General features: G+C 45.2%; 1 long non-coding RNA gene across 1 annotated transcript; it reads right to left on the bottom strand.

Moving 5' to 3' along the window:
• Nucleotides 1–1,302: 1,302 nt before the first annotated feature.
• Nucleotides 1,303–15,569, bottom strand: LOC143735887 (uncharacterized). Its single transcript, XR_013203327.1, has 3 exons — nt 15,433–15,569; nt 15,278–15,361; nt 1,303–1,378 (listed from the first exon to the last, which is right to left on the bottom strand). It is a non-coding gene; the product is annotated as an uncharacterized LOC143735887 (long non-coding RNA).
• Nucleotides 15,570–15,966: the final 397 nt, after the last annotated feature.

Here is a 15,966-nt window from a genome sequence, read left to right on the forward strand (position 1 = left end):
AGAACCAGAATGATACAAATAACGGAAGTGTGGGGACATAATACAAGGACTCCGTGACACATACTGAAACAGACAGGGTTATATACACAGGGAATCGACAATGATAATGGGGAATTGGCTGAGTGCAATGATCAGTGATAAGAAACAGCTGAGTGCAATGATGAGACAAAGGATCGTGGGAAATGTAGTTCATAAGTGAAGGACACCGTGGGAAAGGAGGACATCTAGTGGACATCAGGGGAACACAAACCCAACACTGTGACATTTACATTCATTCTCAAGGTCTAACAAATATCTGGGAAGCATTTCCTTCCCCATTAATGAATGAATATTGTGATAATATTATTGTATGATATTGAAAACATGATTGTGATATATCGCCAAGCCCTAAACATGACCTTACAAACAGTTCCATTTCCACAGTCCAGTACTAAAAACAAATCTCTCCTTTCTTCAGCCTCCTAGGCTCCCCAGAGTTAGTACAGTTGTGTGAGGAGGACGATGTCGTTCATTAGTTAAACAGGGTCAATGTGGTTTCTATCCCTCCCACATGCAGAATCCACCAATTCAGCTACACTGCCGGTTCCCCGAGCAGCGGCTCACACAGCAGGTGTTTATGGGTAATTGCTGTGTTTGGCGCTTTAGATTGTTTGTGCTGATGATGGCGGTTCCTTCCCAGGCATGACTGTAATTTTAGGATAAACACTTTGCTATGCATACATTTAAACAGCAGAACAGCACTAGTCGGTGAGTATGCGGTCCAAGATGGCGGTTTCAACCCCCGTTCAGTTTTCATTCATAATTTGATGGAAGAAACATCAAATTAAACGCATTTTCATATATAAATAGGACAAAACATTAGATTTAAATGGGAAAGATGGCTTTTATCTTTAAGGTTTAAGTTTAATCAGTTAAAAATAGCTTGAACATGAACAGTTATTAGTCAGAATAGTGCATGGAATTATGGGATATGCACTCAAAGGGAATTGGATATTTAAAACACACTTGTTACATGAATTTTCTCTGAATGGTTACTCAAAAATCTCCCAAATCTCCCAAGTGTCAACTTCATAACGTAAAAAGCTTTTGTCCCTCCATTCCGGTCTACTCTTCTGTGGTTTTTGGAGGGCTTCATCTCATCTGATGACCTCCATCCGGGTGGAATCTACATTTTGTGGACGGCGTATGCCAAATACTGAGGGTTAGAGTTGCATTAGACGGGCTCTCTACTCAATATTGAACAAATAAAGCATGGATATGAGAGATTTCAAAACCATCCATCCAGCTGCACTTGAATTAGTCTTCCAGCTGGGGCAATCTGGCGTACGTGTGAGAGTGAGGCAAACACCTGAACATATTAGAGGAGTTGTAAAGACACCTGGAACGAAATAAAAATAACTGTTCTACTTCCACCCTGGTATTTTTGATGTATTTTCACTGAATCCACAGGTGGGAACTGTTGCATGTAGCAAGTGTGATATTTTAAATTCTTCTCAGTGCCGCTGTTGCTGCTGCCAGCGGCCTTTAAATAAAAGAGCACAAGAAAGACTGCACAATAAGAGGGTAAAAGTTTGAAAATTAAAACTCACTGGGTTTGGGTACATTCTTTAAAGGGGAACTTGGCAACTCTAGCCATTTTGTGGCTTATTTCGGGGCGTACTTATTTGTGTTTATGTCGAATTGCCATATAGCAGTTTGTGTTTCTCGCTCGTTCTCACTTCTCACGAGACTTCCTATTTCCAACTTACCAGAACGTTAGTCCCCATGTTGCAAGGTTGGTTTTCCGGCTGGGAATGCTAAGGGGAGCAGGTCATTTAACCATCCAAATGATTTCTAAACGGTTTTATTGGTTTGAAATAGTTGCAAAGTTCCCCTTTAAAATAAAAGCTATTTGGAGCACCTAAGATAAGTCCAAAAAAAGCCTCCTATTATTGGTTATAGGTTATTCATGTTACATTATTTTGTTTTTGCAGATTATTGTACTGGTTGTACTATATAGGTAAAATCCATTAAGGAAATAAAAACTATAAATAAATAGTGCATGTTTTAAGAATTAAAGACATAGTTCACCCAAAAATTTAAATTCTGTCATCATTTCCTCACCCTCAAGTTGTTCCAAGCCTGTATGATTTTTCTTTATTCTGCTGAACACAAAAGAAGATATTTGGAAGAATATGGGTAATCATTGGCTTGACGAAGAAAAAAAAGAAAAAACTATGGAAGTCAATGGGTCCATCAACTGTTTGATTACCCATATTCTTCATATCTAGAAAGATATTTTTGTGTGTGTGTTCAGCAGAATAAAGAAATTCATGAGGTTTTATAACATGAATGTTATATATGTAAGGGATAATCCACGGCTAGCCATGCATTAAAGGATTTTAATGCACGACGCAGAGGCGAAGAACCACCCGACGTGAAGCGGATCCCGCTTATACCACGGTCATTTGCCAAGTTAAAAATAAGTTAAAGCTGTAACTGATGTTTACAGTGTAATTTTTTAACAGACGTGTAAAAATGACGGTTATTTTCTTAAGTTGCGGCTCGTTAGTTCTAGCACTCCGTCCGCTTTAAATAAAGTAGAGCCATCGGATTGCTTTTATTTGAATGAAATGTCACATTTATTTAAATTCATTATTAAAAGAAAGAGAGAGACAAAGAACTGAAAGAGTCCCAATTGCCTGGTGAACCACATTCCGGTGCTCTCGAGTTTGCACAGAGGGATGCGTCTCGGATGCAAATAGAACGCTCCGGCATTTTCTGGACACTTTGACAGATATTTTTTAAAGCTGTCCACGGGACAAAGTGGGTCGCCGGGGTTCGCAAACATAAATCCTCGTAAATTTTCCCTATCCGATGCGGTGGGATCCTTGTGGTTTTTTGTCTCTGGGTTATGCGCCAGGGTCAGGTACTCTTTCCCATTCTCGTCTTGCCGGAGAACGAAAGACTCTTTTGATAGGTTACGGTTTCCTTCTCTTCCCCTCCGTGCAAAACACAGCTGTATGTCAAACCAAACTTTTCTTACAAGTCCTGTGGGTGTGAAAGGGGAGAGTGCAGGTGCATTTCTAATTTTCTCCAAGTCAGACTCAGTAATACTTTAGGCATTTAAACAGCCCGTGGTATAAATAAATAAATAAATAAATATATATATATATATATATATATATACACTCGCCTGAAGGATTATTAGGAACACCTGCTCAGTTTCTCATTAATGCAATTATCTAATCAACCAATCACATGACAGTTGCTCCAATGCATTTAGGGGTGTGGTCCTGGTCAAGACAATCTCCTTGTATTTCACAATCTGCTCAGTTACTGGGATTTTCACGCACAACCATTTCTAGGGTTTACAAAGAATGGTGTGAAAAGGGAAAAACATCCAGTATGCGGCAGTCCTGTGGGCGAAAATGCCTTGTTAATGCTATAGGTCAGAGGATAATGGGCCGACTGATTCAAGCTGATAGAAGATAAACTTTGACTGAAATAACCACTCGTTACAACCGAGGTATGCAGCACAGCATTTGTGAAGCCACAACACGCACAACCTTGAGGCGGATGGGCTACAACAGCAGAAGACCCCACCGGGTACCACTCATCTCCACTACAAATAGGAAAAAGAGGCTACAATTGGCAAGAGCTCACCAAAATTGGACAGTTGAAGACTGGAAAAATGTTGCCTGGTCTGATTAGTCTCGATTTCTGTTGAGACATTCAGATGGTAGCAGTGGCGTGTACAGGAGGGGGGCCGGGGGGGCTCAAGCCCCTGCCCCTTTCGTCTCAAAATATATTGTACCCCTCTCTGATAATTGTAAATAATAATAATAATAATAATTATAAATAGTATAACAAATAACAATACACTTATACTCTATTGCCACTTACAATAATAATAAAAATAAATGTAATATAATTTTTTTTTGGCGGAAGCATTTGGCAGAGATTAAGTGGTAGGCGGAGTTTCCTGTGCAGCGCCTCGTACGCAGCAGTAGCAGTTCGCCGTGAGCCTTCAAACTACACGAGCAGCAGGTAACGTTAAGCAAATATGGAAAAGTTACATTGATCCTAACTTGCTACTGTAAAAGTTGCGGTAGGATGTGAGTTATGCTTAACTAAAATAAAAGTATAACTCGATTTCAGCCACATTCTGAGTCTGAAAATGTCATTCGTTTTTATCCAAGGCAAGTGGTATTAGCTTGGGGAAATACTTCTAGTTAAATCAAATCTTAAGTCCATGTCCAACTCTAAATTGTAAGGAAGTTATATCTTCTACTTCATAGAAACACTTTGCAATTGTTTATTATTCATGTTTTAGCTAACATGAACTAACAAATACAGTAACAAATGTGTTGCGCATGGTTAATCTTAGTTAATAATAACATACCTGTTAGGCTAAATGTTTGTTCATGTTATGTCACAGTCAGTGCATTAACAAATGTTAACACATACAACTTTTAATTTTAATAATGTTTTAGTAAATGCTGAAATTAAAATGCTGTAGAAGGGCAGTTCATTAGTAGTTAATGTTAACAAATTTAACTAATAAAACCTTATTGTAAAGTGGTAGGCTACTGATTTCATGATGGCTAACACTATGCATAATACATACATATAATTTACAGCATCAACTAAACTAAAAATAATTTCCTCATAATTACCTTCTTGATTACCTTCTTCTCACTGTTTTGTTTGGCAAAATACATGATGATGCAACAATTTGAAGAGAATGCAAAATTTTGTTGGCCAAAACCCAGAAACAGAAGAGTTAGCATTTTAACACTTTTGGTTATACTGTCTTGAAGTCAATGGGTTTTTTGAATGGGCTTTTGGTTAAATGCTTGAAATTAGGTCTGTTATGGAAGTAAAATAATGTCAAATGTTTTTGAAATAAAAAGCCTGTTGAATTGCACTACTTGAAAAAAAAAATAGGCATTGCATTAACCATGCTTGCATTTTAATGCATTGTATTTTTAGGGCTTGCATTTTTATGGGCTGAAATTCAACATGGTTGAATATTTAAGCTGTGAATATTTCAATTAAAAACGTTTCAAACACATTTTCATTATTAAAAATTAAATAATCCATATTCACCATTCATATTTCACATCCAAAATATTCTAACTGTTTAAAAATACAACCTATAATATTCAACAGGCAATTTCGGTACATTTTATTTCGCTTTGCAAATTCGCTTCCACAAATTCAGTGGTTCATATTCGACAGTAAATTCAACATTGACGTCCAGGAACTGCAGGAAAAGCAGAAGATTGGCGAGCATACTCTCCATCTGCTGTTAGTCGATCTCACCAGCAGGGGGTGCAAAAGCGTCTGTTGTTGACGAAGACCAGCAAAATTAGAGCAAGTCATTCATTCATAAAACGATACTCGGTTACTAACGTAACCTCGGTTCTCTCTAGAGAGGGAACGAGTATTGCGTAAGTTTAGCTTACGCTACGGGAAAGATTCATCTTCTCGAGATACTGAAGCCAAAAAATTATCCTTAATTTTGTATAACTTGTCAACGCAGTGCAGCAGCTAGCAGACCTAGAGCAGGCCATCTCGCGTGCTCATTGGCTGCCCTGCGGGCAACTGCTGCAGCCTACCAGTGCGCCCGGCGTGACGTCACGCCCAATGAAGGGCGCCCGCGCCTTTATAGCGTCACAGCCCACCAGATAGGCGTGGCTTAGCGCATAAAATAGGGGTTGTAGGCTGAATTCTCTGGTTTTTTGACGACTGAAGCGAAGTCGCTCGTGGCGTGAGCACGGCCGGTTACGCAATACTCGTTCCCTCTCTAGAGAGAACCGAGGTTACGTTAGTAACCGAGTATCGTTCTCTTACGAGAGGTTCTCTCGTATTGCGTAAGTTTAGCTTACGCTACGGGAACACTTTGTCAACGCCGTGCGCGCCAAGCATCCACATGAGACCCCGAGCTTAAGGGGAACCCCATAAGTGGAAAAAAAAAATAAGGTGGCCAGCCACGCGGGCCATCACTTGTACATAAGCACACATAGGGAATACAGAGCAGCGCGCCGGTCTGTATAGTCATATGGCACATACCCTACTTAGTGCAGCTCAACCAGGAGAGCTGAGTCATGAACGTGATCTGAGCAGGAGATCTGGGCAGAATACACCTCTTTTCAGACTGACAACAGTTTAGCCTGCAAGGCAGGAACTTCTAGGTTATAAAACCTGACAAAGGTAGACGGGGAGCTCCAGCCCGCCGCTACACATATGTCATGGATAGAAATTCCACTGGACCATGCCCACGACGAGGCCACGCCTCTAGTGGAATGAGCCCTGATGCCCAGAGGGCATTGCAGGCCTTTTGACGCGTAAGCTGCCGCTATAGCGTCCACTATCCATCTGGACAGGCTCTGTTTCGAGGAGGCAAGCCCCTTGGCGCGCCCACCAAACGAAACGAAAAGCTGTTCCGAACGCCTGAAGGAGGCGGAGCGCGTAATGTAAAACCTCAGCGCTCTGACAGGGCAGAGGAGATTCACATCACTTTCGCTGTCAGATGCTGGGAGAGCTGACAGCGAAATAACTTGCGCTCTGAATGGAGTGCCCATCACTTTAGGGACATAACCATGTCTAGGTCTGAGGATGACTTTAGAGTCATTTGGTCCGAACTCAAGACACGACGCGCTGACAGACAGCGCGTGCAGATCCCCTACACGTTTTACTGACGACAGTGCAGTCAGAAAAACGGCTTTTAGTGATAGATATTTCAACTCCACGGAGTCTAGTGGTTCAAATGGAAAAGCTTTCAGGGCCTCGAGGACCAGTGAAAGATCCCACATGGGAACCGACGGGGGGCGCGGCGGATTCATCCTTCTAGCTCCTCTAAGGAAGCGGATGACCAACTCATGTCTTCCCAGTGACTGGCCGTGCGTCGATTCCGCGAATGCTGCTACGGCCGCCACGTAAACTTTGAGCGTGGATGGGGATCTTCCCTTATCCAACAGCTCTTGTAGGAAAGTGAGCAGATGCGCCACCCCGCATGTCCGCGGGTCCAGACCTCTGTTGGTGCACCATCCAGAGAACACCGACCATTTAGACGCGTAGAGCCTTCTCGTGGAAGGGGCTCTAGACTGCGTGATCGTGTTCATCACTCCTTCTGGCAGGGCAACGAGTACCCGTTGATCAACCATGCATGCAGAGACCAGCGCTCTGGATGGGGATGCCAGATCGTGCCTCGAGCTTGAGAGAGGAGATCTGCCCTCACCGGAATCGGCCACGGAGCTGTATGTGACAGCCGTGCCAGTTCCGGGAACCAAGTCTGATTCTCCCAACGCGGGGCTATGAGGAGCACCGAGTGGCGCGTTTCCCTGATCCTCTTGATCACCTGTGGCAACAGAGAGACCGGAGGGAAAGCATATAGCGGGAGGCTGGGCCAAACCTGGGCCAGCGCGTCCTCATCCTTCGAGAAGAACATCGGGCATTGAGCATTGTCTTTTGACGCAAACAGGTCGACTTCCGCTCTGCCGAATAGGCGCCACAGTTTCTGGACCGTTTGGGGGTGCAGGGACCATTCCCCTGGGGGAACATTGTCCCTGGACAGTCTGTCTGGGCCGTCGTTCAAATGGCCAGGCACATGCGCCGCCCTCAGCGAGCGCAGGTTCGTCTGTGACCAAATAAGGAGGCGTTCCGTCAGATTGCAGAGATTTCTGGATCTGACACCGCCCTGACGGTTTACATAGGATACCACAGATGTGTTGTCCGAGCGGACAAGAACATGCTGGTCCTGTATAAACGGGAGGAAGCACTTCAGCGCGTTCTCGACCGCTATCATTTCCAGACAGTTTATGTGAAAACCCTTCTCCTGGTCTGACCACTGGCCAAAGGCCGGTCTGCCCTCAAACAGCGCGCCCCAACCCGAGTTGGACGCGTCTGTCGAGATGACCTTCCGATAAGAGATGGTTCCCATCATTACTCCATGCTGGTACCAATCGGCCACTAACCAGGGCTGCAGAGCTGTTATGCAGGTCTGAGTCACTCTGATTTTCTGGCCGCCAGACACCCAGGCTCGGCGAGGCGCGCGAGCGTTCAACCAGCGTTGGAGCGGGCGCATGCGCAGTAGGCCCAGCTGGAGCAACGCTGCAGCTGATGCCATACAGCCCAACATCCTTTGAAATGTTTTCAAAGGGAGAAAGCTGCCCTTCTGGAAAGATGCGGCTAGGTGGCGAACACGGCGCGCGCGCTGTGTCGATAAACGAGCCGTCATGGTCACCGAGTCCAGTTCTATTCCTAAAAAGGAAATTGACTGGCTGGGCAGTAATGAGCTCTTGGTCCAGTTGACCGTGAGACCCAAGCTTTCCAGATGACTGAGAAGCACTGTTCTGTGAGATAGTAGTTCTGTCTCTGACTGTGCCAATATCAGCCAATCGTCCAGATAGTTCATTATGCGCAGCCCCTGACTTCTCAGGGGGGCGAGCGCCGCGTCCATGCACTTTGTAAATGTACGGGGTGCTAGGGACAGGCCGAACGGCAGGACGGTGTATTGATATGCCTGACCGTCGAAGGCGAATCTCAAAAATTGCCTGTGACGGGGTACTATCTGAATCTGAAAATAGGCATCCTTCAGATCTAGAGAAATAAACCAGTCCCTCGGGCGAACGTGCGCGAGGATTTTTCTGGTCGTAAGCATTTTGAACGGTCTTTTTACAAGCACTTTGTTCAAATATCTCAGATCTAGGATAGGTCTGAAGGCTCCATCCTTCTTGGGTACGAGAAAATATCGGCTGTAAAAGCCTGACTCGCTCAGAGAAGGCGGCACCTTTTCTATAGCCCCTTTGCACAGCAGCTTTGCTATTTCTGCGTGAAGTAGGTGTGCTACTTCCGCATTCACTATCGTCGCGGTCCGGGCTTGAAAGCACGGAGGACGGCGAACGAATTGAAGTGCATAGCCCTGCTTTATTGTGCTCAACACCCATTCTGAAATCCCTGGGATAGTTTCCCACGCAGCTATGTGAGCCGCCAGGGGGCGAATGGCCTCCGGGTTCAGACCGCCGCCATTTGCGGGCTTGTGAAACTGAACCGGAGCCGAGAGCGCGGCGCGCGCGCTCTCGGTTCTGGGCAATGGCCGCTCGCTGACAGCCGAGACCGGCTGACTTATGTGAGATGTCCCGATCATAAGGGATGGGGAACATACTTTTGCCACACTTTGACGCGCGAGCAGCGCTCTGGGCGGGAGAGCTCTCTGTAAGCGTGAGCGCGCGCACGCGGGCACGAGACTTACAACTGTATCTGACGCCCCGATCATAGTAGATGGGGAGCGTTTTATTAACGCCCTGTGTTTCGTGATCACACTTAAACGCACAGGCGGGACCCGGGGGAAGGTTTGTGTTAGCAAGCGTGAGCGCTCTCTGGCGGGCACGAGACTTACGTTCATAAGCTTCTTTGATCGTGTAACAGAGCGGGCAGATAGTGGGCACAGACCTGTGGACACATTTCTTACATTCAACACTCGAGCGGCTTTTCTGCGCTTTATGAGAGTGTGCTCTGTGAGTGACACGGGATTTTGAGTGCTTATGTGTAGGGGTGAACACTGGGGCGTGGGCACATTCACTACACTTAAAACACTGACGGCGTGAGCCGGACCAGACATTATACTCTTTTTGAGATTTCTCTGGGTCGCCGTGAAAACGGCGTTTGTGTGCAGGCGAGAGGGTGAATAAACCGGCTCGTTGGCTGCTAGTTGAACCACTGCAGTAGCCTGCTCGAAGGGGACTGACAGGGAAATGAACTTTGACGGCGGTCCGGCCGCAGCGGGACACGCGCGTCTTTTCTCTCCCGCTGTTAGGAGGGCTTCGCGTGCTCAGACTTCAGCGTGAGCCTTTGCCGAGGCCCTCTGGGGGGCGGCGGTCTGCGACGGCTGTCTGAGCGCGATCTAGGGCGGCCGCCCTGACGTCGCTGCGAAGGCTGATGCTGAGGCTGTGCTGGACGCTGGGTGCTGGTTCGCACAGGAGGCTGGCTTTGTCTCTCGCGAGAGCGGCCTGTGGCGGAACTCGAGCGTCGCGGCAGGAAGAGGTTCATGGCCTGCGTGGTCTTTTGCACCATAGAGAAGCGGTCAACAATCCCGTTCACCGCTGGGCCGAAGAGACCAGTGGGGGAAAGCGGCGCGTTCAGAAAGGTGGCTCGCTCAGTTTCCCTCATATCCGCGAGCGTTAACCAGAGGTGCCTCTCCGTCACGGTTAACGCGGCCATGGCTCGTCCGATGGCCTGGGCTGCAGCTTTGGTGGCGCGGAGAGAAAGATCCGTCGCGCTTCTCAAATCCGTAACCGCAGCTGGGTCCCGGCCCTTCTCATCCCATTCACGGAGGAGGTCGGCTTGCAGGATCTGAAGCACAGCCATCGAGTGTAGAGCAGACGCAGCCTGGCCGGAGGCGGCATAAGCGCGGCCGACCAAGGCGGAAGTGGCTCTGCAGGCTTTAGACGGGAGGGCTGACCGTGACCGCCTCTTCCACAGGGGGAATCGCTGTGTACCCTTTCTCGGCGGCGCCGTCCACTCGGGAGAGCGACGCGGAGGCCTGTGACTGAAGTCTAGCAGAAAAAGGTGAATTCCACGACTTCGTCAGCTCCGCATGAAGTTCCGGCAGGAATGGAGCGAGCCTGGTTTCTGAAACTGCGCGGCGGCGACTTTGAAGGAAGCAGCCGTCAAGCCTGTTCGGCGCGGGTTCCTTCGGCAGCGACCACTCGAGCCCGAGACTGTCAACAGCTTGCGTCAGCAGGCGCATAAGTTCCGCGTCAGCTCCAGCGCGGGTACGGGCGGATTCCTGGATTGACGAGGAGGCGGAGTGAAGCGACCATTCCTCGCTGTCCGATGCCAGGATAGAGCAGCAGTCTTTTGTGGCGTGTCCCACGGACTCATCCTCCGAAGTGACGGCAGTGAGGCTCGCAAGCGGCAGCTGCGCGTCAGTGAGGAGAGGTGGGGAAGGCGAGAGCGAGGCTTAGAGGGAGGTTCTCCGGCGAGCGCGTCGCTGTGGCCACAGGTTCCGGCTGTCTCAGGGAATGGCGCTTCTTTCTGCGCGGTCCCACAGGGGGCGGAGTGACTGCTGTGGTGTTGAACGCTTCGAGTCAAGCCCGCAGGGTCGACAGCAGAAGCTCCTCACAGAGCTCGCAGCCCCCGGACGCGAGGGCGAGCTCTGCGTGTTCCAGGCCCAGACAGAGAGCGCAGATCAGGTGGCGGTCTCCGGCGCTTAGCGGGGCTTTACACGAGCCGCAGGAAGTGCGAGGCATCTTTAAAAAGACGCTCGCTGCTCTTTTAGAATGATTTGCAAAAAGGATACGTCGCCGGATAGCGTAGCTCGCACGGATGGCTGAAGGTGGCGAAGACGGCCGGCTTCCTCAGCGCTGTCCTAAGCTGGCTGTTCGCTGTTCTACGGCGGCGGTGGCTTCTCTCAAATCCAGCGATGCGAAGAGCTCGCTGAAGAGTCGAAAAATCAGAGAATTCAGCCTACAGCCCCTATTTTATACGCTAAGCCACGCCTATCTGGTGGGCTGTGACGCTATAAAGGCGCAGGCGCCCTTCATTGGGCGTGACGTCACGCCGGGCGCACTGGTAGGCTGCAGCAGTTGCCCGCAGGGCAGCCAATGAGCACGCAAGATGGCCTGCTCTAGGTCTGCTAGCTGCTGCACTGCGTTGACAAGTTATACAAAATTAAGGATAATTTTTTGGCTTCAGTATCTCGAGAAGATGAATCTTTCCCGTAGCGTAAGCTGAACTTACGCAATACGAGAGAACCTCTCGTAAGAGAACTCATTTACAGCAATGTAAGTTTATTTGTGATTATTATGACGGCTGTTTTTGTTAAATTCGGTGCCTTCACGGTTACTTTGCCTGTGTAGCCTACATGCATATTTCTCTACCGTGAACGAGATCATAATTTTATTCCCCGATGCGGATATACAGATCCAATGTTACATTTTTGAGGTTGAAATATATTTCTCTTGGTTGTTTAGTTGCCTTAACGTTATATTGTGGCGATGTGCTGCATACAGGCTATTAGGGTTTCCCTCAATACTTCAGGATTCCCCTGCTGGACATAGAACGCTTAACGTAGCTTAATGGACTAGTGATGTAAAAGTCCAAACTCACAGGCAAGCAGAAGGACTCAGAATAACGCGCACAGCTGAGCGTTTCCCAGTGATAGACTGGCATAAAGTTGGCTTGATGTTGGACATTTGCACATTTAGGGACCGACTCTAAAGTGTATACGACTTTGATATACACGTTTCTAACTTCAATAGCATTTGAATAGAACGACTTACAGTCATAAAACCAACTGTAAAGTGTTCATGTAGTGTCAGGCATAATGCGCACCCTTTGGATTTTTGACATTTATTCAAATAAATTTAAGTTTGCTATTGAAGTTAGAAACGTACATGCCAATGTTGTATGCAACTTTAGAGATGGTCCCCAATTTTACATTTAGTCATTTAGCAGACGCTTTTATCCAAAGCGATTTACAGTTAAACTAACAATAGGAGGACAACAATATGCAAGTGCTATGATCCCAGTTTAAGCTAATGCAATACACGTAGGCATTTTAGGACTTTACGAGAGAGAGAATAGAATAGAATAGAATAGAATAGAATAGAATAGAATAGAATAGAATAGAATAGAATAGAAAGTGTTAGTATTAATTGATCAAGTGTTGATTTTATGCCAGTATATCACGAAACGCTCAGCATGAAACTTTGCGCGTAAAGTTTATTATCTGAGTCCATCTTCTTGCCTGTAGCCTATAGTAGCCTACAGCCTATATCCCCAAAAAGGTGCAAGATTGGTCTTTCATATCACTGTATGTGTTAAGCGTTTTGTCCCAACGGAAAGGGAATCATTGAGTATGAGGTATTGAGGGAAACCGATTATAATCCTGTTCATGGTAGAGAAAGCTGATGACATAGAATACACAGGGAAAGTAACAATGAAGTTATTGAATGAAACATAAACACAGCTTTTGTGTGTTTATCATCTTTTCCGCATATACTGTCACAGATAATCGTTTCCATTTTATGAATGAATGTCTTCGTCAACAACAAGCGCTTTTGCACCATCTGATGGTAAGGTCGAATAACAGCAGATGGAGATTATGCTCGGCAATCTACTGCTTTTCCTGCAGTTCCTGGACGTCAATGTTGAATTTACTGTCGAATTTGAACCACTGAATTTGTGGAAGCGAATTTGCAAAGCGAAATAAAATGGACCGAAAATTGCCTGTTGAATATTATTGGTTGTATTTTTAAACAGTTTGAATATTTTGGAAATTAAATATGAATGGTGAATATTCACAGCTTAAATATTCAACCATGTTGAATTTCAGCCCATAAAAATGCAAGCCCTAAAAATACAATGCATTAAAATAGAAGCATGGTTAATGCAATGCCTATTTTTTTTTTCAAGTAGTGCAATTCAACAGGCTTTTTATTTCAAAAACATTTGACATTATTTTACTTCCATAGTCTGTGGCGAGCACAAGCTGAAAAGCTTTCACTTTTCTTATAAAATACATCAGTAAAACTCACTTGTGATATTTTTTTAAAGCTTTCACTTGTCTTGTAAAAGGCGGTTGCTAACAAGTTGCTAAAAAAGGCTACAGAGGTTGTCGTGGACATTAAATGTTATTAGCCGAACAGGTAAACTCATCTACTCACTAATTGGCTTTCACAGCCTCGTTGTGTTTATAATCACGCTCTTGAAAACATTTCTAACTTTAACTTTCAGGGAAAATGTTTTTAAACAAAGACTGAGGGGCCGTTTACATGACACCGTTTTCAACTAAAACGTTTTGGCCGTTCATTTACATGACAATGGCATTTTGGGGCCCTGAAAATGCAAACTTTTGAAAACTGGTTTCAAAGTGCAAGATTTTGAAAACGGTGACGTTCAGTCAGTCATTACGTGTTCATTCTATACGCGTGTAGTGTTTATTCATAAAGTAACATCGCCAACTACTGGCCTGCTATGCATATACAGCGTTTTTAGTCATTTTCGCAAATCTAAAATTTAGATTTTTGTAAAAGAAAAAAATGTTGTTGTTGTTTTTAGTACATCGTTGTCATGTAAACGTACCCTGAAAGAGTTGTCAGAAGCTTAGTGATGGTGACGTTGAAGTCATGCAAACGTGGGGTTGTTCATACACTTCAAATTTCATAAAAGTTCTAAATAATATTTAGTACTATTATAATAATTTCCCTATTTTCGTTTGATGTGTTATGCGTTCTAATTGTATCAACATCTTTTCATAGAATGCCAAGGAAATAAAGGATAAAAAAGGAACTCTTCTTCTCTTTTTTTTCTTCTTTTTTTGTTGCCCTTTTTGGTCCTTCGACCCCTGCCCCTGAGGAGGTCTGTGCACGCCACTGGATGGTAGAGTCAGAATTTGGCGTAAACAGAATGAGAACATAGATCCATCATGCATTGTTACCACTGTGCAGGCTGGTGGTGGGGGTGTAATGGTGTGGGGGATGTTTTCTTGGCCTACCTGAGCATTGTTTCTGACCATGTCCATCCCTTTATGGCCACCATGTACCCATCCTCTGATGGCTACTTCCAGCAGGATAATGCATCATGTCACAAAGCTCGAATCATTTCAAATTGGTTTCTTGAACATGTCAATGAGTTCCCTGTACTAAAATGGCCCCCACAGTCACCAGATCTCAACCCAACAGAGCATCTTTGGGATGTGGTGGAACGGGAGCTTCGTGCCCTGAATGTGCATCCCACAAATCTCCATCAACTGCAAGATGCTATCCTATCAATATGGGCCAACATTTCTAAAGAATGCTTTCAGCACCTTGTTGAATCAATGCCACGTAGAATTAAGGCAGTTCTGAAGGCGAAAGGGGGTCAAACACAGTATTAGTATGGTGTTCCTAATAATCCTTTAGGTGAGTGTATATATAATTTGTGTGTATGTTTAAAGTATATTTTATAGTCGATGCCTAGTTAAATTATGCAAGATAATCTAATTGAGTGACGATATTGAAATGTAATTTAACGTACTGTATACAGATAACAAAAACCATCATTATATTATTTTACAGCTAAACTTTTTTTCTAATAATATTTTACATTATCAATTTAATTTACAAATCAATTGATCTATTATCGAAGAACCAGTGCTTTTCTAAAAGGTTCAGGTTGCAAGATGCTTTCAGTCATAATTTAACATTTTTAGATTTACTGTAGTAGTGAGACTACATGGTTTCAAAGTTGTGATTTACTTCAGGCCAATATCATAGAATATAATTTATTACAATTAAATATAATTTACCATTCAGTCTGCAGTAAAAGGCACCTTGTTTCCCTGCTCCATTTTTATTTGCGACTCAGAACAGATCATCCATACATGCCCCACCTGTGAAGGAAATTTCATTAGATTATTCATTTGTTTGTCTGTTAGAGGAAATGAGAAGAAATGGAACTGACCTTGCCAGCCAAAATGTTTCTCTTAATAGATAAGGCCGGCTGGATATGCTGTCCCTGGGCTATTGTGTTTAATGAAAATGAAGACCCTCAGTACCCCGCAGAGGACTCTGCAGGTGCCAAGCTCTGATTTATTATTCTGAGACAGAGAGAAAGAAAGAAAATGGCACAAAGAGTGAGGCAGACCACCATTTTTCTGGCGTCGTATGAAATTTTCATCTGCTCTTTTCTTGAATTCCGTTTCCTGACGTACAATCGTACCAGCATCGCTCTGAATGAAGCGTTCCGGCATCGGGCACTTAAATTAATCTTCGTCTTGGATTGAATTTCACCAGCACTGATTCATTATCGAAGGTCCTGGTCAGGCCAGAGTCACGGCTGACACGAAACCGTCCCATAATGCTTAGGTTGCAATTGCATCGATCTGAAACAGCTATGGAAAGATCCACACATACCCAGCCGGTGACTGTGGCTGATCAAGCTGCAGAGTGCCGCCCCCTGAAATTGAGAAACTGCAAGACGACCGAATGGCACAGA

The sequence above is a fragment of the Siphateles boraxobius genome, unplaced genomic scaffold, assembly GCF_051911475.1.
Source record: "Siphateles boraxobius isolate OS27281-9 unplaced genomic scaffold, OSU_SipBor_1 13, whole genome shotgun sequence".
Taxonomy (NCBI): Eukaryota; Metazoa; Chordata; class Actinopteri; order Cypriniformes; family Leuciscidae; genus Siphateles; species Siphateles boraxobius.